The sequence below is a fragment of the Pleurodeles waltl genome, chromosome 1_1 (assembly GCF_031143425.1).
Source record: "Pleurodeles waltl isolate 20211129_DDA chromosome 1_1, aPleWal1.hap1.20221129, whole genome shotgun sequence".
Taxonomy (NCBI): Eukaryota; Metazoa; Chordata; class Amphibia; order Caudata; family Salamandridae; genus Pleurodeles; species Pleurodeles waltl.
This window is the reverse complement of record NC_090436.1, coordinates 758,814,366-758,841,716: the sequence shown is the minus strand read 5'-3', so window position 1 is coordinate 758,841,716 and position 27,351 is coordinate 758,814,366.

Sequence of the window (27,351 nt, the reverse complement as noted above, 5' to 3'; positions counted from 1 at the left end):
TTCCCTCCCCTGAGTGGTTAGAGCTAGCATCCTCCCCTTTTTCTCCCTCCTCTGGAGCTTCCTCTGAGTCTACCTCTTGGGCCTCAGCCCATGCTGTCAGGGATTTGATCAGGATTTGCTTCCTGAGATCAGTGGTTGCAGGCAACCCTCTTTCAATACACAACCCCCTAAGCTGGACTACTGTCAGTGTGGGTAGGCTAGCCAGATCAAGCTCCATGGTTCCCTGGTTTTGTGTCAACAAAAACTTTTTGCAAAAATTGGAAACAAGAATTTAGAAAAATTACAAAAATTCAATAATTGAAATTAATCCAAATTAATTAAAAAAAATAAAAAAAAAAAAAAAAACATTTTTTTTTTTTGCACTAGGACAATTTAAAGGATTTTTAATTTGTTTTACTTAAAACTGTAACGTGATACTGAACACAAGTACAGGATCCCACCGCTGCCACCAAAAATGTTGGAAAATGGGTTATTGGTAAGGGCAGGTAGGTACCTACACCTAGCAACAAGCCACTAACCTCCACTTAGGTCCAGTTAGGTCTCAGTAAATTAACCCCAGCTCAACCCTTGGTAGCTTGGCAACGAGAGTCAAGGCTTAACTTAGGAGACAGTGTGTAAAGCATTCAAATATCACAAAACAGTAATTAAATAAAACACAGTAAACAGTTTAAAAATCCAAAACCAATTTATAATAATAGTTTATATTTTTGTCTTTAAAATGACACAAAAACGAATAAAATCGGATAAGGGGAACCGGAGATATGAATTTTTAAAGAATTATTATTTTTCTAGCGCTTAGAAACAAAAAGCGCCAATCGGGTCATCTGGTTGCACCACGACCGGGGCAAAGTCAAAGTTTCAGGCCGACCGCGATGGAGCCCTGCTCGGCTACAAGTCGTGGTAGGCCTCGGTTAAAAAGTTACCTTCTGACTTAGTCTTTATTTTGAAGATTTTCTTCAGCGGGACGAACCTGGCAGTCGAATCCGACCTCCTGGAGCCCTTGTTCGGATACGCGATGCTGGATTCCTCGGTGGAGATTTTTACCTTCGGACTTAGTCATTTTTTCGGGGTGAAAATCCTTCGACCGGGGTAAACCTGGATCTTGATCCGACGTCCGTGGAGCCCTTCTCGGATACGATGGCTGGGAGGTCCCGGTCAACTTTTTACCTTCGGACTTAGGGCCTGATTCTAACTTTGGAGGACGGTGTTAAACCGTCCCAAAAGTGGCGGATATACCACCTACCGTATTACGAGTCCATTATATCCTATGGAACTCGTAATACGGTAGGTGGTATATCCGCCACTTTTGTGACGGTTTAACACCGTCCTCCAAAGTTAGAATCAGGCCCTTAGTCTCTTTTTCGGAGATTTTTCTTTACCGGGACGAACCACCAAGTCAGGCCGGGTCGCGGTTGAGGCAAGCCGGCTAGAATTTCCGCGGCGGGTCGGTCCCTCTCTGGAGCTTTTTTACAAAAATTCTCAAATCTTCTCCAAACTTCTGGGGATTCACCCAGATGTTCTTTTAAGGTTCTTTTGGGGTCCACAGCTCACCCCAAGGGTCCAGAAGTTCTGAGATGGTCCTTGGGGGGTGCGGACTTCAACTCCCAGAATGCACCTGGCGCAAACTCCTTTTAGGCCACTGGACAGTGGTCATCTGGTCACTTTTCAGGAGTTGGTGCAGGGGGATTCTGGATAGCAATTTTTCACCTGTAGCAAACAGGGAGTCCCTCCTTGAACCAGTTGAAGCCAGGCAAAGTCCTTCTTGTGGTGAAGCCCAAGTTTGCAGCTGGTGCAGTCCTTCTGAGTGCAGGTTCCAGGTGCAGGCCAGGGGTCCAGCAGGGCAGTCCTTCTTCTCCTTTAGTTCTTTTCTTCTTGAAATCTGGCGGGGATCTGAGGTGTGGGGGCAGGTCTGCCAGTTTTATCCTTGCTCCTGGGTGAAAAGCAGGGGGGTCCTGGTTCTCCAATCAGGTACAGGGTCGTCCCCCTGTGATGACTACTTCCTGGGAAGTGTGGCAAAAATCCATCCCAAAAGGCAACATTCTCTAAAAATCCAACATGGCTGAATCTGATTTTTGGAGGTTACATCTGGCTGAGCCCACCCACTGGTGTGGCTAAAAATCATAAACACACCCCTCTCCTGCCCTCTCCTAATCTAATCAAGGGGGCACCTAGTTGTCTGGGGTTGCAGGATGTGGGGGTGTTGCTGGTTGCTCCAAATGTCCTTCTCTGCCTTTGAAGACCAGTTTGGCAGCCCTCCCCCTTCCTGCCTCACCATCTGCTGACGGGAGATTCTCTCCCACAAGCACATTCCTTTGTGTGAAGCCAGGCCACTTCACACCTCATCAAGGTAGCTTGACTAAGCTGCTGCAGGCTGGCCAATCAGAGCACATCAGCAAAAACAATGCAGGGCTGAAATTGGCAACCTTTTAGGTAAAGTCTAAAACTCTTTACCTTAACAAGTTATATTAAATCCAACAACTGGAAGTTGTGGGATTTATTACAACAATTAATTTGATACCAAATTCTTGGTATGCAACATTTAAGGAGACTTTAAAATTTAAAATAAAGTCTCCCCATTCTAGCCTATGAACGCAATTTACTTCAATGAGGGAAAAACGAATTTGGCTGTTTTTACCTCACCAGGGTTTATAAATCTATTTTTATAAAGTCCCTGCTTATAGTTACATGGCACCCAGCCCTAGGGGCACATAGGGCACACCTTAGGGGTGACTTATATGTAAAAATAAGGTAGTTTAAGACTTTGGAACTACTTTTAATTCCAAAGTCGAATTTGCATATAACTTTAATTTAAAAGCAGCCAGCAAGGCAGGCCTGCCTTTAAAATGACACTGGGCACCTCAGCAGTGCACCTAGGTGTGCACCACCTATGCTGTGGTCCCTATACCTACATGCCCTACCATATACTAGGGACTTATAGGTAGGTTAACTTAGCCAATTATAATTAGCCTAATTTGCATATCCATTTTACACAGAGCACTGGCCCTGGGACTGGTAAGCAGTACCCAGGGCACAGCCAAGAGTCAGTAACCACCAGTACCTGTCCAAATAGTGTGGGGGTGATCAGGGCAAAAAAGGAGGACTTTCCTACAGTTATTAATTCTCAAAATATTGGTACCTGTGTGATTGCTAGGAGCACGAGGGAAGATTGCTCTCTGTCGCCTAGTCTTTTGCGCTGTTTATAGTGCTCCAAACCACAGCAATATGCACTGATAAAACTATTGTATCCCCAATAAGTGGCATGAGCCCTATCAAAGTATATGCTCATGATGTAGCATTATTTGTGAAACCAGAAATGGCAAACTTAAAACCGGTTTTCAACATTTTTCAAGATTTTCAAGAGTTGGGTGGCTATAATACAGATAAGCTGAAAACAGAAATTTTAAGAAGTAACTGCGCACTGAACACCTTACCGATAGAATTCTGCCCCTTAGTGAATCATCATCCTAAAAGGTATTTAACGATAATTTTGAAGGAAACTGCGGATTATCTATTTGCACTGAACTATTCCCCTCTGACCTGTAAGATTAAGGCACTTTTTTTTCAAATGGACCGATCTACCTCTTTCAATAATGGGCCAAGTTGCTTTGATTTGAATGTAAGTCCTACCGCTGTCTATTTTCTTATTCTCAGTGGTTACATACACCCTTCAGTTTAAATTTTTTAAGGAACCAGAGGGCATGTTTTTGACTTTTATGTTGGCAAATAAGACACCTAAACTAGCTATAGGGGAGCTTTACAGGACTGTAAAAGAAGGCGGTCTAGCCTTGCTTGATTGGAAATTATATAATTCTGCTGATTTTGCACTTGCTCATATAGATTTTTTTGCAAAAGCTCATGGTAGGATGAGTGTAGACAATTTTTTATTAATGTGATCTTTCAGCACCATTAGATTGTTGACTTTAAGGGCCGTATTTATACTTTTTGACGCAAAACTGCGCTAACGCAGTTTTGCGTCAAAAAAATTAGCGCCGGCTAACGCCATTCTGAAGCGCCATGCGGGCGCTGTATTTATTGAATGGCGTTAGCCGGCGCAAGCAGACCGGCGCTGCCTGGTGTGCGCGAGAAAAACCACGTACACCAGGCAGCGCCGGCGTAGGGGGAAAATGGCGCATGGGCGTCTTAAAATGGGGCAAGTCAGGTTACGTCGAAAAAATCATCGTAACCCGACTTGCGCCATTTATTTTCGACGCCCATCCCCCATCAACATGACTCCTATCATTGTAAAGATAGGAGTCATGCCCCCTTGCCCAATGGCCATGCCCAGGGGACTTCTGTCCCCTGGGCATGGTCATTGGGCATAGTGGCATGTAGGGGGGCACAAATCAGGCCCCCCTATGCCACAAAAAAAAAAAAAAAATACTTACCTGAACTTACCTTAATGTCCATGGGATGGGTCCCTCCGTCCTTGGGTGTCCTCCTGGGGTGGGCAAGGGTGGCAGGGGGGGTCCCTGGGGGCAGGGGAGGGCACTCTGGGCTCATTTTGAGCCCACTTGTCCCTTAACGCCATCCCTGACCCAGGCGTTAAAAAGCGGCGCAAATGCCACGCCCACTCCCGGGCGTCATTTTTGCCCGGGAGTATAAATACCACGTAAAGGCCTGGGAGTCATTTTTTAAGACGGGAACGCCTCCCTTGCATATCATTAACGCAAGGAAGGGGTTCACGCTAAAAAATGACGCACATTCCGGGAACTTTGGCGCTAGACGCGTCTAGCGCCAAAGTATAAATATGGCGTTAGTTTTGCGTCTAATTTGCGTCGAAAAAAACGACGCAAATTCGGCGCAACCAGAGTATAAATATGCCCCTAAGCGCCTTACAAGAAAAAGTTAGATACAAGACCTTTGGGTGGTTTCTTAAATGTAAAGATCAACTGTGTAAACACTACAACATTCCGGTCATTAATGGTACAACCCACCTGTACGATATCTGTGTCAGAAATTGACCTTTATTAGACAAGAACATCTTGGCTCGGTTGGAATCTATTGGCTATAGTAAGGTTCTAGATTGATGAAACTCTGCTAGTTGAAAAACCCGGGTGGAAACACAGCACTCAATCAGATATTTTAATATACTAATGCAAGGGCCTTTCATTTGTATGAGACAGTGGTTAAGCAATTTAGACATTAACCAAATTGGAGACAGCTTAGATTTGGTTGAATACTGGATAGAAACCACTACTAGCAGATCTATCAGTTCCTGTGTCGGAATACTTAGGCATAAGAAGGTTAATACACTATATATAAAGGTCTGAAATAAGTGGCAGACCAAGAAGGTCTTCTAGTTACAGAAGAGACCTGGATTAGGATAAATATGCTTATTTTCTCGTTAATAAAAGGGGCTAATTTCTGTAGAATGCAGTTTTGTGCAAAGTGGCTACTGTATAGTGCCCCGACATTTCTGCACAGAATCAATCCCCAGGTTCCTGAAAAGTGCTTTGCGTGCTTTGTGGAGGGCGGAGCCAACTGGACTCATATTATCTGGGGTTGTCCTTGAACTACCTCTTTCTGGGCAGAAATCCAATTGTACTGTAGACGCACTTTAGGGTTGGACCAGGACATTGATATTTATACTGCAGTCTTTGGGTCTCCAGATATGAATATTACATCTTTGTTGAAAAAAAAGGTTGTTTATGTGCGTATTAGTATCCTGATCATTACATTTCGAAAATTGGTGATCTGAGCTGGCACCAATGGTGCCTTGAAATGTCAAAAATCAAAAAATTTAAACATTGTTATGCTATCAGAACCGTACCTTCTGCAGGCAGGTCGCTCCCCGCTCCGCCATCCGCGCCACCTCCACTCCGTATCTTTTTTCCTCCTTTTTCCCCGCTGCTGCATCCCCTGCAGGCCCTCCCGCCTCCCCACTCCTCCTCACCGTCCTTTTTCCTCTTTTTCCTTGTTTTCCCCACCGCTGCGTCCCCTGCGGCCCCTCCCCCCTCCTGCTCACCGTCCCTGTTTCCTCTTCTTCCTTGTTTTCCCCGCCGCTGCGTCCCCTGCGGCCCCTCCTGCATCCCCCCTCCTCCTCACCATCTCTTTTTCCTTGTTTTCCCCGCTGCTGCATCCCCTGCGGCCCCTCCCGCCTCCCTCCTCCTCACCGTCTCTTTTTCCTTGTTTTCCCCGCCGCTGTGGCCCCTGCGGCCCCTGCGGCCCCTCCCACCTCCCCCTCCTCCTCACCGTCTCTTTTTCCTTGCTATCCCCGCCGCTGCGTCCCCTGTGGCCCCTCCCGCCTCCTCCCTCCTTCTCACCGTCTCTTTCTCCTTGTTTCCCCGCTGCTGCGTCCCCTGCGGCCCCACCCCCCAGCCCTCTCATTCGTCAAGCCCTCCCTCCTCCCAGTTGCCACTCCCACCCTCCCCTCCTCTTATGGCGCGCCAAAGGCAAGCCCGTCTGCGCCCGTCCGCGACTAGACCGCACCCAGCGCCAGTCCCCTTGGCCCTCTCAGACACACCTACTCCCCCTCACCCTCCACTCTCTCAACCCAGGCCCCCGCCCCACATGCACCCCATCTAGCCCCACACACACTCATGGCCTCTTCACCTGCCACACCTGTCACTTTTCCTGCTCCTCACACCAAACATAGCAACCCCACCTTCAACAAACACAACACCCCCAATACAAGACTCACCCGCCCTGCCCACACCAACCAAACCCGCCGCACACCAGCCCACAACCTGAACACACCCCGCGACAACACCATCATGCACCACACCAACGCCACCCACCACACCCTCCTCAACTGCCTGCTCCTCAACATCCGCTCCCTTCACAAACATGCCATGGAACTCTGGGACCTCATCACATCACACTCACCTGACATCACCTTCCTCACGGAAACCTGGACCAACCCCTCCTCAGAACCCGACATAGCCATTGCCACCCCCAATGGATACAAACTCCAACGCAAAGACCGCCTCAACAGGCCAGGCGGTGGAATCTCCATTCTACACAGAGACACCATCAAAGTCACCACCAGCTCCCAAGACACTATCGACAACACTGAACACATGCACTTCCTAATCCACATTAACAACAACTCCACCCTCAGAGGTGCACTAATCTACAGACCACCAGGACCACGCCCCACCTTCTGCGACACCATCGCCGACAGCATCAGCTCGCACACCCTCACCTCCACAGACTACATCATCCTTGGTGATTTCAACTTTCACTTAGAAAACCTACAAGACCACAATACTACCTCCCTCATAGACAACCTCACAAACCTCAGACTCAAACAACTGGTCACCGCACCCACCCACTCAGCAGGACACACGCTCAATGCAATTTTCACCGCAAGCCAACACATAGCCTACACCCACACCACCGAACTCCTCTGGACTGACCACCACTGCGTCCACTTCTCCTTCACCAAACCCCCCACACACTACCATCAACACACCACACCCTACCGCATGTGGGACAAGATCCCCACAGAACGACTAAACTCCCAACTGGCCCATAACCCCCACCACGCCAACGACCCCAACACAGGAGCACACAACCTCTCCAAATGGATCACTACCTGCGCAGACACACTAGCCCCCCTCAGAAAACACATTGCCACCCGCAACATCAAGAACGCCCCATGGTTCACCCCTGAACTCCAAGACTCTAAGCGCAAATGCCGCCAAGCTGAGAAAATATGGCGACTAGAACCTTCCACAACCAACTTCTCTACCCTCAAAACCACCATTCGCACCCATCACCAACTCATACGCACCGCCAAAAGAGATCACTACAAGACACGCCTTGACAACAACTCTCAAAACAGCAAAGAACTCTTCACCATCATCAATGAACTTGCCAAACCCAAAGCCAGCAACATAGACCCCACACACACACAGCCCCTATGTGACGCCCTTTCCAACCACTTCCTCCACAAAATCCTGGACATCCACAACAGCTTCATACCATACCCACCCACCACACTCACCCCTCACTCACCCAGCCCTACCCCCACTCATGATCCCCCCACCACACTCTCCACCTGAACCCCCACCACACACGAAGAAACCAAAAAAAACATGAACTCCATCCACTCCGGTTCCCCCTCCGACCCCTGCTCACATCGCATCTACAACAAAGCTAGCCCAACCATCGCACCCATACTCTACAACATAATCAACTCCTCTTTCGACTCCGCCACCTACCCAGACCCCTGGAAGCACGCGGAAATCACCCCATCTCCCTCCTCCCTTTCCCCGCCAAGGTTGCAGAGAAATTAGTCAACGCCCGCCTATCCCACTTCCTCGAAGCAAACAACACTCTTGACCCCTCACAATCCAGGTTCCGCAAAAACCACAGCACGGAAACCGCCCTCATCGCATGCAATGACGACATCAGGACCAAAGTCGACAAAGGCGAGACCGTCACACTCATCCTCCTAGACCTCTCCGCAGCCCTTGACACTGTCTGCCACCACACACTCCGCACACGCCTCAACAACATAGGAATTCGCCACAAAGCCTTAGACTGGCTCACCTCCTTCCTCACCGACCGGACCCAGAGAGTCTGCCTTCCACTACAACACTACGAAGATCACCTGCGGAGTCCCCCAAGGGTCCTCCCTCAGCCCCACACTCTTCAACATCTGCATGATCCCCCTAGCCAACATCTTCCGAGCACACAGAATCACTATCCTCTCCTATGCAGATGACACCCAACTCATCCTCTCCCTCACCCGCAACCCCACCACCGACAAAACCAATCTACACGCTGCTCTCCTCGACACCGCCAACTGGATGACCACTAACCACCTCAAGCTCAACTCAAACAAAACTGAGATCATCATCTTCGGCCCCAACAAAACCACATGGGACAACTCCTGGTGGCCCACCACCCTAGGCCCTGCACCCACCCCTGCAAACCACACATGCAACCTCTGCATCATCCTAGACCCCTCCCTCTCCATGACACAGCAAATCAATGCTCTAACCTCCTCCTGCTTCCACACACTCCGCACTCTAAAAAAATCCTTCAAATGGATTCCCCCAGAAACCAGGAAGACAGTCACCCACGCACTCATCAGCAGCAGACTGGACTACGGTATCGCGCTCTACGCCGGCACCACACTCAAACTCAAACGCAACCTCCAGAGAATCCAGAACACAGCTGCACGCCTCGTCCTTGGCCTCCCCCACCACGAACGAATCTCACCACACCTCAAATCCCTTCACTGGCTCCCCATAGACAAGAGAATCACATTCAAGATCCTCATCCACGCACACAAATCCCTCCACAACACCGGCCCAACCTACCTCAACGAAAGAGTGAACTTCCACACTCCCACACGCAACCTCCGATCAGCCGACCTCGCCCTAGCCACAGTCCCCCGCATCCAACGCACCACCACAGGAGGCAGGTCCTTCTCCTACCTCGCCCCCAAAACCTGGAACTCCCTCCCCACCGACCCTCGCAAAACCAAAGACCTCCTGCTCTTCAGAAAGAACCTCAAGACATGGTAGTTTGATCAGTGACCCTCCCTGCACCCCCTTAAATTCCCCCCCCCCAGCGCCTTGAGACCCTCATGGGTGAGTAGCGTGCTCTACATATTTTTTTGATTGATTGATTGATCTAGTGAAAAATGTCATATTCTATTGGAACTTCTGAGACAGGGGACATAGTGGCCCACTTTCAATGATGTGAGGCAGCCGAATTCGACAATATTAATGTGATGTCATTTGGAGACTGTGGGCTTGTGTGTTAATGGCTTTGTGGTAGTTTTTCATTTTACATTATACTATTTATATTATATAATAATGTTGTGGTATTGTTAACATTTTGCTATGTTATTTTCTTTTTTTTTCATGTATGCTGCTTGAACTATTCCAAATTAAAAAAAATAGTTTGATACACTTTATGTTCTATAGCTTCAGCTAATACCAGCTCCTTTAAATGAAAGGCTCCAAAATTAACCAAGATGGTGTGAGGATACTTTGAAGGAGAGTGCTGAATGTTGGAAACTCAATGAGCTTGCATAGTTGTGAGATCCATGTATTTTTCCGACTGGCCTGGCATGACATGTTTTTAATCAGATCTGTACTAACCTTGATAACATCCTTGCCATTCTCGCACCCTTTTGGGATTCTAAGATCCATATTTTGGATCAGCAAGATCTGTTTTCCATCTCCTCCAGTTGCAAATAGTAGCTCCAGTATATCTGATTTAAATTTCACTGTTCTGATTTCCTAATTTTTGTGGTAGTCCTCTAGATCAAGAATTCTTTTCTCTGCTTGTCCCATACAAAGAATGAATTTCAATAGACTATGAGCTATTTGTTTAACTCCTTATATGCCTTATTTTGCGAGGCTTTAATCTCCCTAACTTCAAGCAGGATTTGTTGCAAAACCTCATCCACTGGAGGGAAATGCAGTGAGGGAGAATCAATGTCTAAATCAGATAATGACAGGATAGATTGTGAAATACTCACTGGGGACACATTCCTCTTAGTTGGAATCCCCAGCTGTGCTGAAGCAATTCTCTTCTCAAAAGCAGCCTGTGGGGAGCTAGTGTTAGAGGATGGGCTGTATGGTGGACTTAATTGTTTATGTACTGACTTGACAAATGCTTGCAGAGATGACAGGACAGTCTTCAATGCTTTTTCATTGGATTGTAATGCCTTCCCTTCTACATATGAAGTTTTAAGAGTAGGAGAGAAGAAAATTGTGCAAGCTGTTTTTCAATGGTAAGCCATTTAATGATTCAAAAGCTGCTACTGCAGGGCCAAGCATGCAGAGATGAAGAGCTGGTATTTGATGCCATTTTCATTGGATTGTAATGCCTTCCCTTCTACATACGGAGTTTTAGGAGTGGAAGAGGAGAAAATTAGGTATGTTGTTTTTGATGGTAATCTGGTTCAAAAGCTGCATTTGCAGGGCCAAGCATTTGAGTATAAAGAGTAGAATGGTTGTCTTGTGGTGCTCCCATTGGTGGAAAGCTTTCCCTGCTATGCGGACCAGGATTGCAACAGGAGGCATAAACTTCTCTAATGGTATATGATGCACCTAAAATGGGATGTTGATCTCAACCTTGTGTGGGATTGGGATCTTGTCCCTTTTGTATTCCCTTTTTTTATCCCTCAGATCTCCTGCTAACTGCATATTTTCTGAGAGAAACTTGAGAACCTGGAAATTAATCTGTTGGTCATGGTCGAAGTAAGCTTTTGAGCTTGAAACCGCAGAAGCCATTGTAAAAGCTCAATGTTTAGCACCTTTTGCTGACTTAAGTGGCAGTCTGTTTTTCTCAAATCCTTCACCTAGCGAGGGTCGCTTCACTGAACTGAGAAATGCCAAATTGTTTTTAATCATCGGAGTCCTCACTTTCACGTTTACTTTATCCTGTGAACCCCTGAGTCTCTCCTGCTATATGGCCAGTGTGTCACTGTGGGATAGGAGAGTATACCGAGATTACTTGAAAGGTCACAAGCTGCACCCACCATTATATGATCTCTAGTGTCCAATGCTGCATTGGTACCAACAAAGTGCAGAGGTAATACCACGGAGTTGGAGCAGCACATACATTCATTACTCTGCATAATATGTCCCTCATGCAGCAAACATTTTCAGTCGACCCACTGAATGCCCTCTGAATGCAGAATCAAATCAAGTAGGCACCCTGCACTTGAAATGTTGTTATCGGCAAGTATAACCTGCTATCAATTCCTGCATTTTAATCAATCCACCTTTTTATATCACGAAACAGCTACTATGGCACCTTGCTGCGCTTCCAACTCCCAATGGCTCTGTGGCATTTCCCCTGAGGTTTAGCTGGAGACTCCTTTGCTTTCTCTTGAGGAAGCTGAATACATGCATATGCCCACATCAGCTACATACTACAGAGTTAATAATCAAAATATATACACTCTACAAGGCAAAAGCCTAAAAATGTCTGCAATACTCATTTCACTTAATGCCTTTGGTACATGACTATCTTTTGTGCCATTTTCACAAACAATGTTAAAATATCTGTTTTGCTGGACTTAGAACTCTACTTCACAGGAGTAAACTGCATGTGCTTTAGCCTTTAAGCATTAATATATTGCCTCAACCCTGATTGACTTATTCACTTTGCCCATAAATCCCTGGTATATATGTAGTAAATGTTCCCAGGCCCTGGCAGTTTGATGCCACATTCAGAGTACAGCACCTATTGTGCCATTCACAGTGTCCACCTGGAAAACATAGCTTTAGGTGTCACATGTCTAGTCAGAACACAGCAGACTAAAAATGTGCTGTCAAAACAGTCCAAATAAACCTTCTTGACAGGTAACAAACCCTGTTTGTAAATTAATATGTGTCATCTAATTACTCTTTGTTCCCCACACAGTACAGTGCCAGATATTTACAAGTGGAACATGTGCAAAATATAAATTGGCTTGTTCCTTGCGTAACTAGAAACTGAAAGCTATTTTCACTGCAGGGATCTTGCTGAATCCCAGAAAATGTCAAAATAAAGATTTCAAAATTGTATCTGTGACTTTGGACAGGAAATAGCTACACTTTTAATATTAAAGAACAATCCAATTCAACTGTACGTTTTGATGTCATGACTTTGGCAATGGCATCTCCTCTCCTCTTAATTACATAATCATTAAAAGATCTGTATTGCTAAAGTAGGTGTTGTCGCATGTACTAGGTGAAAATTCAACATATCACCTCCTGTAGGAGGGCTTTTACAGGTACAGACATGCTGAATGATCCCCAGTTGCTTCCAGGCTTTCAACAAATTACGAAAATGTGCACAAATTCTTTGACAGGTGACCAGTATGACTATTTGTTCTGTTTTGAGGAATTTCTGCACAATTCAGTTTATGCAAAATGCTAATAATATATAACTATAACAATATAATGATAGCACTACCATTGTTAGTGGCAACTAATCCAATGCTGAGAGCTCTTGATTGAAGCCATTCTTGGACTCAGTTTTTCACCCCTTTGCTGCAGGTGCCAGACAGTGACTGATACCTGCACACAATGCACAGTGCTACTGTCAGCCATTTGCCGACACTGGGGAGGGTTAGAAGGAGCTCCCAGTGCTTTTCACCAGAGATTTTCCCTTTATTCCCCTGAGGTTCAGGCTACTTGCAAAGAGCTTCTTGAACAACCTAAACATTTTCTTCTATGAAATGATGATCAAGGTGCAGAGCTCACTGACTTCATTTCCTACAAAAGTGAAATCAAACAAGCCAAATGGCTCATTTCACTTTCACTGAATCAGTCTGCTGGGGGATATCTCATCCCCCCAGCACTGATTCTTATGAAAGAGGTATTGTTGGAAAGGGCAGAATCTCCTCTTTACAATGGTACCTTTGTCCAGTGGGTCCCTACTTGTATGGAAAGCCCTCACTACTAATGAAAGGGTGAACTGTCTTTCTGTCCCCCGTGATGCAGTTAGGGCAATTGCCCCTGATCTTGCCCCAGGGGGTAGAAATCCCATTATGTACCAGGGTCTTATTATTTTCTTTTTAAATAGAAGGGTGGGGGCTGTCCAGCATGGGTATGGCCATGTCCCACTCCTAATAAAAGGGTGAACAGTTGTTTTCTCCCTGGTGAGCAAATGGGGCAATTGCCCATGATCTGCCCGGGGGCAGAAAGCCTACTATGTAATATAGATGTATGTTCAGATCAAAATCAGAGAGGTAGGGGCCACCCAGAATAGGAATGGCCATGCCCTTAGCCCTAATTAAAGAGTAAAGACTCATTCTGTCCCCATCTGCAGATGGGGCAATTGACCCCAACCTGCCCCCAGGGGAAGAGAGCCTACGAGGCACAAGGGATGTAGCATTAAAATAAAACAAGGGATGGGGCTTCTCATCATGGGCAAGGTCATTCCCCAACTCCTAATAAAAGGTGAAACTGTCTTTCTGCTCCCCAGGGGGGCAGCAAGCCCACTAAGCACCAAGGATTTATTTTTAAAATAAAAATAGAGGGGTAAGGGCTGCCCAGAATGGACATGACCTAGACTCCCTCCTTAATAAAAGGGGAAACTGTCTTTCCCACCGGGGGCAGATGGGGTCAATTACTCCTGATCTGCCACCCATGATGGGGGCAGGAAGCCCACTAGACTGCAGGGAATAATTAAAACAAATATATATGGGTAGAAACTCATCATATCAGGCCCCACCCTCACATGTAAAACCTCACTAGCCTTTCATCTCCCCTGTGGACTAAAGCATCACATCCCAATGACAAGCAAGAGGACATTTGTTTTTTTTGGGTGTGGCTTTTACCTATGGGCCAGTGGAGTTTGGCTAACTCCCACTTGCAATTGTGAACGGATGCACCTTTTGTGCTTGCATAGGCTGCCACTTCTGAAAATTAAATATCTAGGGAAATCCAGGGTGGGGTTTTCCACATGCATCCCTACAATCCTCAAACACTGACTAAAACACATAGGGCCAGATTTAAAAGACCCTATAGCCACCGGAGCATCACTTTCGGTGATGCTCCGTGGCGCTATACACTGCGCCGTATTTACAAGGTGACATTGAGCCACTTTGAGGCTTAACAGCATCTTGTTAATACGGCCCCATCACACGCAGCACTCTGCGTGGAAGGTGCATTCAATGAGTGTTACTGTGGGCGTCCCACAGCAACACCCATTGCACTTTGATGCTGCCCCAGATTTATGAGTTTTCGTAAACCTGAGGCAGCGCCCACATCGTGTTAGCTTGGGGCACCGAGGAGAAATGGTTTTATTTCGCCTAATTTTTTGCTCTTTCTATGTGTGCTGTGGCACACATAGGAAGTGCAAATCACCATTGAAGATTGTTTTTGTCCAAGAATATGTCCGTCCCTGCACAAAACCAATTTGCCCGACAACGCAGCCATCCTTGCACCATGGCACAAGGGTGGCTGTGTTGGTGCTTGACTGCAAATCTAGCAGCAGTGCAGGGGGCAATACAGGGGTGCACTGTATTCGATTAAATAATTTGCGTCACTGCGTTTTGAAAATGCCAGAGCATGGTGCTGCCAAGGGTCGCACAGCGATGTGCTCCATTATTTTGTTTTAAACCTGGGCCATATTTTTCTCACATTTCTCTAAGGAAAACTTCTGGAATCCACAAGAAGCCACACAATTCCTACCACACAGCAGTAACCCAAGTCTTCCAATAAAAATGGTTCCTCACTTGTGTGGGTTGGCCAAGAGATCTTGACACAAAATACCCTAAAGTGCTACGTATAGAGATCACCAATAGAGGAAGCTGCGGGATATGGGGCCATGCTCGTCACCACCTATGAAAACCAACCAACCACAAACATTTTTGAAAAATAGGCAACCAGCAATTCTAGGGTGGTGTGACTTGTGTTAATCTTACAAGATTGTTTGTACCCACAATGCACTCCAAACCTCAACTTTTGCCTGAATTCACTCATTTTCCTTGTATTTTTGTGTTGGAAACCTCTGGAATGTTCAGGAATCCACAAAATTCCTACAACCCAGTATTGCCCCACTTCTGTCAATAAAAAAGCTGTGTCACTTGTGCGGTTGGGCCTAGTGCCAGCTATAGGAACAGATCAAACCGACGTCAATGGGAGTCCCATGCAAGAGCTCCAATTGACCTTGGTTTGATCATTTGCTGTCATGGGGCTAGGCCCAGCCACAGACATGGGACAGCATTTTTATTGGCACATGTGAGGTCATGCTGGGTGGTAGGCATTTTGTGGACTCCTGAAGTTTTCAGAAGACTCCATCACAGAAATGTAAGGAAAATGAGCGATTTACAGTAGGGTTTTTAGGTTTGCACTACATTGTAGGTAAAACAACCTCATGGGATCGAGGCGTCCTGGATTCCTCTAGGTGTCTAGTTTTTAAAAGTGTACTGGTTTGCTAAGTTTCCATAGACACCATCTGAGCTATGGCCCACAATTCACAGCTACCCACATTGCAAAAAATTGGTTAGTTTTGAGTGGAAAAATGTGATGTGTCCATATTGCATTTTGAGCAGTTTCTTGTAGTGGGAATCATGTCTATAAGAACTGAGATACCATTTTTATCAGAAGAGTAAGGGGAATGTTGGGTGTGAAGAAATGTGCAGCTCCCTGCAGAATCCCCAAATTTCCATCTCAGAAATATGAAGAAATGTGCTTTTTTTAGCGAAATTTGAGGTTTGCAAGGGAATCTGGGTAAAACAACCTGGTGAGAGCCACACACATCACATCACCCTAGATTTCCCCTAGGTGTCTAGTTTTAAAAAACTATACAGGTTTGCTAGGTTTTCCTTGGTGCCGGCTGAGCCAGGACTGAAAATTAACAGCTGCCCACTTTGCAAAAAATAGATTAGTTTTAAGTGGAAATATGTGATGTATCCATATTGCATTTTGGACCACTTCCTGTTACTGGCACTAGGCCTCCCCACACAAGTAAAGTACCATTTTTATCAGAAGACTGAGGGAATTGATGGGTGGAATGAAGTTTGTGGCTCCTTGCAAATTCTAAAACTTCCCACCTGAGAAATGTGAGGAAAATGTGTTGTTTTAGTCAAGGTTTGAGGTTTGCAAGGGAGTCTGGGAAAAACAAACTGGAGTGTGCCATTCAACTCACCCCATCCTGGATTCCCCTAGGTGTACAGTTTTCAGAATTGTACATATTTTCTAGGTTTTCCTAGGTGCCAGCTGAGCCAGGGCCCAAAATCTACAGCTACTCACTCTGCAACAAACAGGTCAGTTTTGAGTGGGAACATGTGATATATCCATGTTGCATTTTGAGCCATTTCCTGTCGCAGGCACTGGGCCTACCCGCACAAGTGAAGTACCATTTTCATCAGAAGACATGTGGTAACATAGAATAGTACGATATTTGTTATTACCAATTAGATTTCATGCATTTGTGCCTTTCAAATGTAAGCCACTGTAAGAAAGAATGCTTTTGAAAAACACCCTCTAAATCATATGCTTGTACAGTTACCAACAAATCTAGAGATGTACAAATAACCACTGCTCGTAAATTCCATATCTTTTGCTTATTTCAGAAACACATAGGTTACCTTGATGCCTATTTTTCAGTCTACATATTTCACCAATTGAATTGGTCTATACTCAGTACACATTGAAAAAACCATTGTAATTTGCAGGTCAGATGTTGGCTCTGGGTCCCTTGAGTTCTTAGAGAACCTATGAACTCCATATACCCCCACAGCAAAAAGGGTCTAGCGAACATAATCGTACATTGCTTTTGTAAATCATCCATTGTGACAAAAGAATTACAGATGAAAATGTTGCCACAAATGACTGTTTTTCGCTACTCATTTTCAATATGTCTTTCTTTCAACACTCGGAAGCTTTGGGAAAACCTTGAGGGATCTACACATATGACATCTTGCTGAATTTGGAAATTTGTCCACCTTTTAGAAATATATATATATAGCTTTCCTGGATCACCCATGGGTTTCACAGTGGTTTCCACCACAAACTTGTAGTAGGTTGAAAGCACAAAAGAATAGGAAAAATTAGTTACCTCTTGGAAAAATGTGAAAACTGAGGTTAAGAAACTGGGCTTTTGATTCTGTTCTGCATGTTCCTGAAATCTAGGAAGATGGTGATTTTAGCACATAAAACTGTTTTCCAGAAAAAAAGACACATATCTATTTGTTCCAAAAAAACTTAATATGTATCTACATTTTGGCTATTTTCTTGTCTCCATCATGGGAATCCACAAACCCTGGGTACCTTTCAAATCTTAAGGAAGTTGGAAAAAAGAACACAGATTTTCTGTGGATACCTTATGTGGACAAAAAGGTATGGTGGTCTAAGCACAAACTACCCCAAATACCCACAAAGGGCTCAGCACTGGGGTGGAAAGGCCCTAGGTTAAATTTGTCCCAGATGTTGCTAGCTGTACACAATTGCTCCATGGTGAACATTGCAATTGTTGCATGCCGCCTAATGGCCTGAAAAGCATCAGTGGCAGTGAGACCAGCAGTTAGCCATTGCTTCACTGTCTTAAAGAAGATCCAGTGTAATCTGTTGATTGACGACTGGTCCAAATGAATACCAAGGGTTTGATGGACTGAACAGCACTCTCCTTCATACCTATCCCAACCAATTGCAGCGGGAAACATCCTTTTTTACGACTTTTTAGGTTTTGGGGTGGGGTTGGGGGGATGGGGCGTTTTTGGTTTTGGGGAGGGGGTGGGGGGTCAGGGGGTTTTAGGTTTTGGGATGGGGTTGGGGGGATGGGGCGTTTTTGGTTTTGGGGAGGGGGTGGGGGGTCAGGGAGTTTTAGGTTTTGGGGTGGGGTTTGGGGGGTGGGGTGTTTTTGGTTTTGGGGAGGGAGTGGGGGGTCAGGGGGTTTTAGGTTTTGGGGTGGGGTTTGGGGGGTGGGGCGTTTTTGGTTTTGGGGAGGGGGTGGGGGTCAGGGGGTTTTAGGTTTTGGGGTGGGGTTGGGGGGATGGGGCGTTTTTGGTTTTGGGGAGGGGGTGGGGGGTCAGGGGGTTTTAGGTTTTGGGGTGGGGTTGGGGGAATGGGGCGTTTTTGGTTTTGGGGAGGGGGTGGGGGGTCAGGGGGTTTTAGGTTTTGGGGTGGGGTTGGGGGGGTGGGGCGTTTTTGGTTTTGGGGAGGGGGTGGGGGGTCAGGGGGTTTTAGGTTTTGGGATGGGGTTGGGGGATGGGGCGTTTTTGGTTTTGGGGAGGGGGTGGGGAGTCAGGGGGTTTTAGGTTTTGGGGTGGGGTTAGGGGGGTGGGGCGTTTTTGGTTTTGGGGAGGGGGTGGGGGGTCAGGGGGTTTTAGGTTTTGGGGTGGGGTTGGGGGGGTGGGGCGTTTTTGGTTTTGGGGAAGGGGTGGGGTTCAGGGGGTTTTAGGTTTTGGGATGGGGTTGGGGGATGGGGCGTTTTTGGTTTTGGGGAGGGGGTGGGGAGTCAGGGGGTTTTAGGTTTTGGGGTGGGGTTGGGGGAATGGGGCGTTTTTGGTTTTGGGGAGGGGGTGGGGGGTCAGGGGGTTTTAGGTTTTGGGGTGGGGTTGGGGGGTGGGGCGTTTTTGGTTTTGGGGAGGGGGTGGGGGGTCAGGGGGTTTTAGGTTTTGGGATGGGGTTGGGGGGATGGGGCGTTTTTGGTTTTGGGGAGGGGGTGGGTAGTCAGGGGGTTTTAGGTTTTGGGGTGGGGTTAGGGGGGTGGGGCGTTTTTGGTTTTGGGGAGGGGGTGGGGGGGTCAGGGGGTTTTAGGTTTTGGGGTGGGGTTGGGGGGGTGGGGCGTTTTTGGTTTTGGGGAGGGGGTGGGGGTCAGGGGGTTTTAGGTTTTGGGATGGGGTTGGGGGATGGGGCGTTTTTGGTTTTGGGGAGGGGGTGGGGAGTCAGGGGGTTTTAGGTTTTGGGGTGGGGTTAGGGGGGTGGGGCGTTTTTGGTTTTGGGGAGGGGGTGGGGGGTCAGGGGGTTTTAGGTTTTGGGGTGGGGTTGGGGGGGTGGGGCGTTTTTGGTTTTGGGGAAGGGGTGGGGTTCAGGGGGTTTTAGGTTTTGGGATGGGGTTGGGGGATGGGGCGTTTTTGGTTTTGGGGAGGGGGTGGGGAGTCAGGGGGTTTTAGGTTTTGGGGTGGGGTTGGGGGAATGGGGCGTTTTTGGTTTTGGGGAGGGGGTGGGGGGTCAGGGGGTTTTAGGTTTTGGGGTGGGGTTGGGGGGTGGGGCGTTTTTGGTTTTGGGGAGGGGGTGGGGGGTCAGGGGGTTTTAGGTTTTGGGATGGGGTTGGGGGGATGGGGCGTTTTTGGTTTTGGGGAGGGGGTGGGTAGTCAGGGGGTTTTAGGTTTTGGGGTGGGGCGTTTTTGGTTTTGGGGAGGGGGTGGGGGTCAGGGGGTTTTAGGTTTTGGGGTGGGGTTGGGGGGGTGGGGCGTTTTTGGTTTTGGGGAGGGGGTGGGGGTCAGGGGGTTTTAGGTTTTGGGATGGGGTTGGGGGATGGGGCGTTTTTGGTTTTGGGGAGGGGGTGGGGAGTCAGGGGGTTTTAGGTTTTGGGGTGGGGTTAGGGGGGTTAGGCGTTTTTGGTTTTGGGGAGGGGGTGGGGGGTCAGGGGGTTTTAGGTTTTGGGGTGGGGTTGGGGGGGTGGGGCGTTTTTGGTTTTGGGGAGGGGGTGGGGGTCAGGGGGTTTTAGGTTTTGGGGTGGGGTTGGGGGGTGGGGTGAGGGATGTAGGGTGAATGGTGCCTATTAGTAATGGTTTTATCAGGAATGCCTTTACAACGAAATATCGTTGTTAAGGCATTCGTGGTAAAATCATTAGTAGTAAGGACGAGGTCGGTGTTCCGACCTCGTTGTTAAGGTTAGTAGTTGTTTTTAATTCTGTGTTCCGTCATATAATCATTGCAGCACTTGATTATGCAGGAATGGCACACCTAGAGTAGAAAAATAATCCAGCCTGGAACCTTCCACTTTGGGAAGATGGTCTCGACAAGTTCAAGAAACCCCTCTCTTTCAACAAAAGAAAAAAGAAGGTTAAGTGGAATTTTTTTTGCCAGCTTCCCATTTTATAAATGGACATTCTTATGGGGTCACTGCCACCACAACTCCTTGGTGAACATAGACTTTATAGTTGGTTGTTGTGACTGGTAGGCTAAGGGAGTGGGTAGGCTGCTTAGGTGCTTTGAGGTGACCATATCACAGTGTCCCCTTTACCATTCTTTGGTTGCTGTGGGTGATAACTACACACTATGAGCAACTGTCAAATGGCTGCTTTGCATTATGTTGACATCCTCTTCTTCCTCACCACCACCTCCTTCTATCATTTGAACTTATTTTTCTCTCTTACAACCTGCAGCTATATTTTTAAGGTGCTCTTTTCACTCAATTACAAGCTGATTTTTCTGATGGACCATTTGGTCCCTGGTACCATGATGTCCACCTGGGAAACTATAAAAAAAATGTTTTTGCAAATTGAATGTGATGTGCTCCTCTTGTAGTCTGAATGTAGAGAAGTCCCTAAATGGGCGTAATAATTTTCCTATAGTGCAAAAGCCTAAAAACATTGTTGAGGTGAAGCTAGATGGTTGTGTTTTCCTAGGGCAGGCTGTGACTGCGGTAGGGGTAGTCATGGTTGCTTAAGGTTTTTGGAGTCTTCTTAAAAGATGGAAGCAGTTGGTATTGGTGGAACTACATGACTCAGAGCAGGATAAATGGAGGTGAGACGCATGTCCTCTGTGCTACTCTTCACAAGATTCAGATTGTTGCCAGGCACTTTGATTTCAGATTTATTGCTAGTCTCCATGATTGCAATCACTGCAGCACTTAGAGATATGGGCTTTACTTTTGAGCTGGCACCATTGACCCAGGGGTGATCCTCCTCCCAGACTTTCCCTGCACTTAGCATGGTACAGCAAGTGTGTTGTGTTTCCAGAAAAAGGATGAGCGCTTGATGCCAGTGGTAGCAATGAAAACATACTTCTCTTCTCCTCACTGGGCACATTTTTTACAGAAACCTCCTTCTTTTGGGCCATCGTCTTCAAACTATCAGTTAACACTTAGCAGAGTACTCTAGGGGCACTGTCAGCTAATTTGCAGACTTCTCCCATAACAGTATTATGTGTGACATTTAGTGCACTTGCAGGCACCACCAAAAAACCATGAATTCAGTGAATCCAGGGCAATATAGCCAATGTAACACACATCATAACCATCACAATTGTTTAATAATAGTGTACCCAAGTATAGACTAACTATACATTGTTAGGAATAGTACAAACAAACTCCCTTGATGACGCTCAAGGGCCCATTGGACCCTTTTGGGAGGGAGAGAGGGCAGACAAAATGGAATAAACTAATTTAATAATTACTGGAGTCCCTCCAGGGTCAACGGGGATCAGAATAAAGAAATAGTTCAGGCAAATATGTACTATTTGAATTCTATAGCCCTCCAGGGCACATGGCACCCCTAAGGGAGACAAAAATCAAATAAATTAATTGAATTTTTGTGCCTGTCCTTCCAAGGCCCATGGGACCCCTTTGGGAGGCAGCAGGCAGACAAACTTTAACTAACTGAATTAAATATTAGCTTGTGTCTCTCCAAGGCCCATGGGGACTGTATGGGGATGCAGACAAAGAATATAAACATTAATTAAATATTTGCTTGTGATTCTCATGGGCACATGGGGCCCTCCATGGAAGATGGGGAGGGAAACAAATTGAAAAAATGAGCTAAAAACATTGGTTTACTACAACTAGGCACAAACACAAATAGAGATGTATGGAAAAAACTAAAAAAGTAGCATACCGTTCAGGGATGTCTTCTATCAATATTCTTAGAAAATGTTTTTTAGAAGTGGAAAAAATGATTGAAACAGGTACTGGTTGCACAAAATGTTGGAAGCTATCTTATCGACCACAAGGCCATTTGAAAAGGAGGTATCGAAAACAAAGACAAAATGGTAATTACATACACAAACGCTCCCTGGCTGCACAAAATATTTATCATTGCATAGTCAGCAAAGAAGTGAACATGGAGAGCAAAGAACATGGGTGCCCTCTGATCTCACACCTGGGACTTCCTTTTAACGACCATCAGTAAATCAGCAATGTCAAAAAAGAAAATTTAAAAAAGTTTAAAAATTACCCAACCACAAACAGCCCAAGGCAACATCAACTATGGCTCCAAAATACTGTCACAGTTTCAGAAAAACATAAAACATAATAACAACCATAGCACACACACACAACCCCACAAAAGTAGATAGCAAGCTCACAGGGAAGAAGGTAGCTGAGAACAAAGGAATATGACTGGCTGCAGGGGCCTGGACTCCAGAAGCCACCACAAAGCCACCTACATGCACATGCAGAGAAACAACGTATAATATACATTTATTACAAGGCCGTCTATGAGCCCCTGAATTGATTAAAAGAAAGTATAGCACAGCAGCAGTGAGCATGTAAGAAACATGTTAAAAATGTCACTAAGGTCTACTATTGGGCAGATTAGGCCCGAGAGAGTAAAACAACAACACAGTAAAATGTTCAACAAATCTGTCCATAAATCACAGGAAACCAAAAGAAAATGGAGACAATGTGTGATATGACCCCCAGTCCTTCATTATCCCACAAATGTGCCAAAATTGCCTATTAAAAAAAATAATCTCACAAACAGTAGCGTAACAAAGGCCCTATGGTGCGGGTAGGGGGGGGCAAGCTCCAGGGGTACTCATCTGCACAGTACCCTAGCCTGAGAGCTCTGGAGTGAATCTGGAGGGGGACTCCTCCAAGTACTTTGTAAGGGGGCACCCTCTCGTTTTTTATGCCACTACTCATAAGCACTTACTCTAAACCCCAGGCCACCCAAAACCAAACAAAAAGAAAGAAAAAAAAATGAAAACATAAAATAATTGTAATGCTTGTTCTCCCTCAAACAACAAACTTTTTGCAAGGGACTGCATGGAACTTACTTGAAGTTTCCCCCCCAAAAAATATTTCAGGTGCTTACAGTAAATGTTACAAACAAAGGTAAAGACACAATTTCATTTACATGATATTGTTTATGTTTCATTATCATTCTTCATATATTTATTGTACTTCCTAATGTTTCTTCACTGCATTCCATTTCCATTTGAAAGTATTGTACACATTGTTGACATAGCCGCCCCCCTTTGTGGAGTTTCTTCTTCTTTTATAATCAACTAATATTAAAAGGAAATAAAATCAAAAACGTTTTGCAAACAGGGATGTTTTAAATTGTATTTATATTTAATTCTAAAATGTAATTTTGCTGTATGTAAGAAAACAGTATTTGTCTTGTGATTTGTAAAATATAAAACTTGTTAACACCACAGTGCATAATTATTTTATTGTTATTTCAATAAAGTGACAACTCAGAAATGTTTAATTTCATTTTTTATTATATTCCAACCAATATTGATCACATTACAGATTTCCTTTAAATGAGCTCTCATGTACAGTGTAATATAAAGACAAGACATTAAGGCCCTGATTTATACTTTTTTTTGCACCACATTTGTGTAAATTTTTGCTGCAAAAGCGCCTCAAACTTACAAAATACAATTGTATTGACTGGGATGAACCTGCTAAGTGTATTCAAACCATGCTCTGTTGCAGTCGGCCAGAAATCATGCTGCGGTCCCAGTCACTGATTAACAGTGATTACTGATATGTGCTTTACTTTTTCATGGAGTTTTTTCTGTTAACTTAAAAATTCATAACTCAGGTTCCCCTTACTGGATTTTGTGTTTATTAAACTGTATTATATTTCTTTAAATTGGAGTAGGATTGTTATTGTGCTTTCTTTTTTACTTTTTAACTGTAACAGTACTTCGAAATGCTTTACACATTTTCACTAAGTTAATCCTGTCTACTTAGTGCAATGTCTACCAGAGAGTGAGCTCAGGTTGAAATTATTGAAACCTTTGACTGGACCTAACAGGTTAATGCCTTTATTACCTGTGGAGGGCTACCATCCATCCCAATGAACAATTCACTTTCTTAACGTATGTGATTGTATATTCATGGATGTGTGAGCTTACATAATTTGTTATGGGCAAATGCATAAGCATGTTTGTGCCCACCCAATTAATTTGTGTGCCTATAGCAGTGAGTGTGTCTGTTATAGCAGTGAGTGTGCCTGTGTACGTGTGCAAAGCTTTCTTCCACTGTGTGTTTGTATGGTATTTGGAGTGAGTGTAAGTGTAGCTATAGGTATTATTCCATGTGTCAAGTATTTTGATGTAATAGTGGTCTTGATATAGTGTGACTTTATTCAGCCCTGTGTTGGCACACAGTGATATAGAATGTTTTTTTTTTTTGCTCCCTCCCTATCATTAACCTAGACATAACTGTGTCATTTTTATCATACTGTGCCATACCTATTTGGGCCCAGTCCTGCTAAAAAATACCCAAGCCTGGCATGATAATGGTCATCACAAAAATACTAGTGGAGGTTATCTATGTACTGATGGGAATTTCGTGGATAATTCTGGCCCTGGCATATTTTGGTCATCAGTGGTATATTGTGTGCAGTTCTGGTATTATGGTGGGCATCCCTAACATAGTGATGGGCTTTTCATTTATACATTGGTTATAATTGTGGTCACAGCCCTATATTGCAGCACTGCGTTGATCCAATGTTGGTTCACATGATGGTAGCTAAAAGAGATTTATAGCAGAAACACTGAGTAGCTACAGATTTGGCTTGCATAGGTGAGTAATCCAACATACAGGACTCAAGGTGGATTTTTATGGAAAAATAGTAGCCAGATTAGAACCAGATTTTTATGGAGAAAGAGTAGTTAGGTTTGAAACATAATGCACTTTATACTTTACCTGAATAAGGTGCCCTGCCAACATGCCCAACATTTTGAGAAGAGCAGCAGACATGTGTAAATTATTACATCAAGTTGTGAGGAATAGTTATGTGTATGAATAAGATACTTAGAGAAAGATAATGAACATCGCAAGAGAAGTGAACAGAACGTACTAGTTTTCGGGAAAAAGAATGGTCAGTTTTCAGTAGATCTGATACACGCTTTTGATTGTGATGGTCTTCACTTTCCAAAAGAAACTGTTCACAATGAAGATCATCACATAAAGGAGAATACTTACCGGTAGCCCAAGATTCCCTATTTCATTCCAGCAGTGAAACAATGACAGCCACCTAAATCTAGCAGGCAATCTCAATCTAGAAATGGAAAACACACAGCACAATGACATAACTCTCATGATGTGCAATATGCTTGCATGTGAAGTAAGGCACATGACACATAAAGATTACATGGGGTGTATGTGATACTGCAAAGAATTAGGGGGCGTGTGGTTACAGGGTTATTTTGCCATGGTTAGTAAAGAAAAGTCCAAAGAACAGCTGTAGGAAATGAATGTGCTATCTTAATATTTAAAATGAATAGAAGGCACTGAGGTATTGGTAAACAAATATATCGATAGAACATATCAAGAACTGACAAGTAGGACATCTGCACTTCATTAGTTATTTAGGCTTGGAACTGCTCAACTAGTCCAGTCACAGCCTGAGACCTCCCCCAAAATAATTTTTCTGTAGTAGTCAATCAATCAATCAAACATTTACAGAGTGCGGCAAACCACCCATGAGTGTCTCGAGGCACTGGAGCTTTATGCGGCTGCCTTGAGGTATGATCACTTGAACATCCAGGTCTTTAGTTCTGAATTGCTGGAGTGACGGTGCAGTCCTGAGGTACAGGGTGAGTTTATTCCAAGCCTTGGTTGCCAGGTCAGAGAAGAAGCCTCCTCCACTGTTGCTTTATGGATCCGTGGGGTCTCTACGAGGGAGAAGGATGCTGATTGGAAGGGTCTGGTCAGTTTGGTGGAAGGTCAGGCATTTGTTGATGTATGCTGGTACTTCCTTGAGTAGGGCCTTGAATGCATGGATCAGCATCTTGAACTGGCATCTCTTCTGAATCAGGAGCCAGTGTAGATTCATGAGATGAGGTGTGATGTAGGTCCTTCTGGTGAGATCAGGTATGACTCTTGCAGCTGAGTTCTGTATTTTCTAGAGTCTCTTCAATACTGTGACTCCTACATGTAGCACATTTCTGTAGTCCAGTCTGCTGGTGCACACAGATCCTGGATCAACAATTCACCCTGCACTCCTGTGCCCTGTAATGAAGGCCCAGACGTGCCCACAGGGTCCCTCATCCCTTGCAACCTCAACACCCCAAGGGGACCCAAAGGCTCCACGTTTAAATCAGCAAGAACTACCCTTTTCCCAGTTGTCCCCCTGAGTGGCCCTGTACCTTCTCCAAGAGACTTCCAATGCTGCTCCTGCTGGAACTGAGAGCCATCAAGCCTCTCCAGTGAGCACAGTATGCTCACCAACAGCCTCGACCAACCTGCAAAAGCGGAACCTGGTAACATAAATGTGCGATTTTACATGTATTTTTAAAAGTGACTGCCCATTGATACATGTGGTGCGTAATTACACACAGAAAGACTGCATTTATTAAAACTTCAGAAATTCATACCTTCAAAAGTACTTAACCCATCTTAATGATCTTGGTCTTAACAATGATCTAAAGATCTGAAGTATTTTTGTAAATTTGTCTCAAGTTATTCCTTTGGATGTGTGTGGTGCATGATTGATACTGAGAATATAACAAATGCTTTGCACTTTTCCAAGATAAGCCTAACTGCCCAACCATGCTACCTCAAAAATGAGAGTATCAGGTGATCTAGTTTTTGCCCCTGGAAACCAACGTGTGGTTGTCTGGACCCCCCACACAGTGCATCTAGCTTTTACACTACATAGAGGGCCAGCCTCCTACATGTGGGTGCTCCCAAGTCCACAGAGTTCACGATGGAGATAGTAGCAAGATAGTGAACCTGTTATCAGATTAAAAATTATATAAAAACAAAGCCCCAACGTAAGGCTCTCTTTTCAAAACAAAGAAACAAATAATG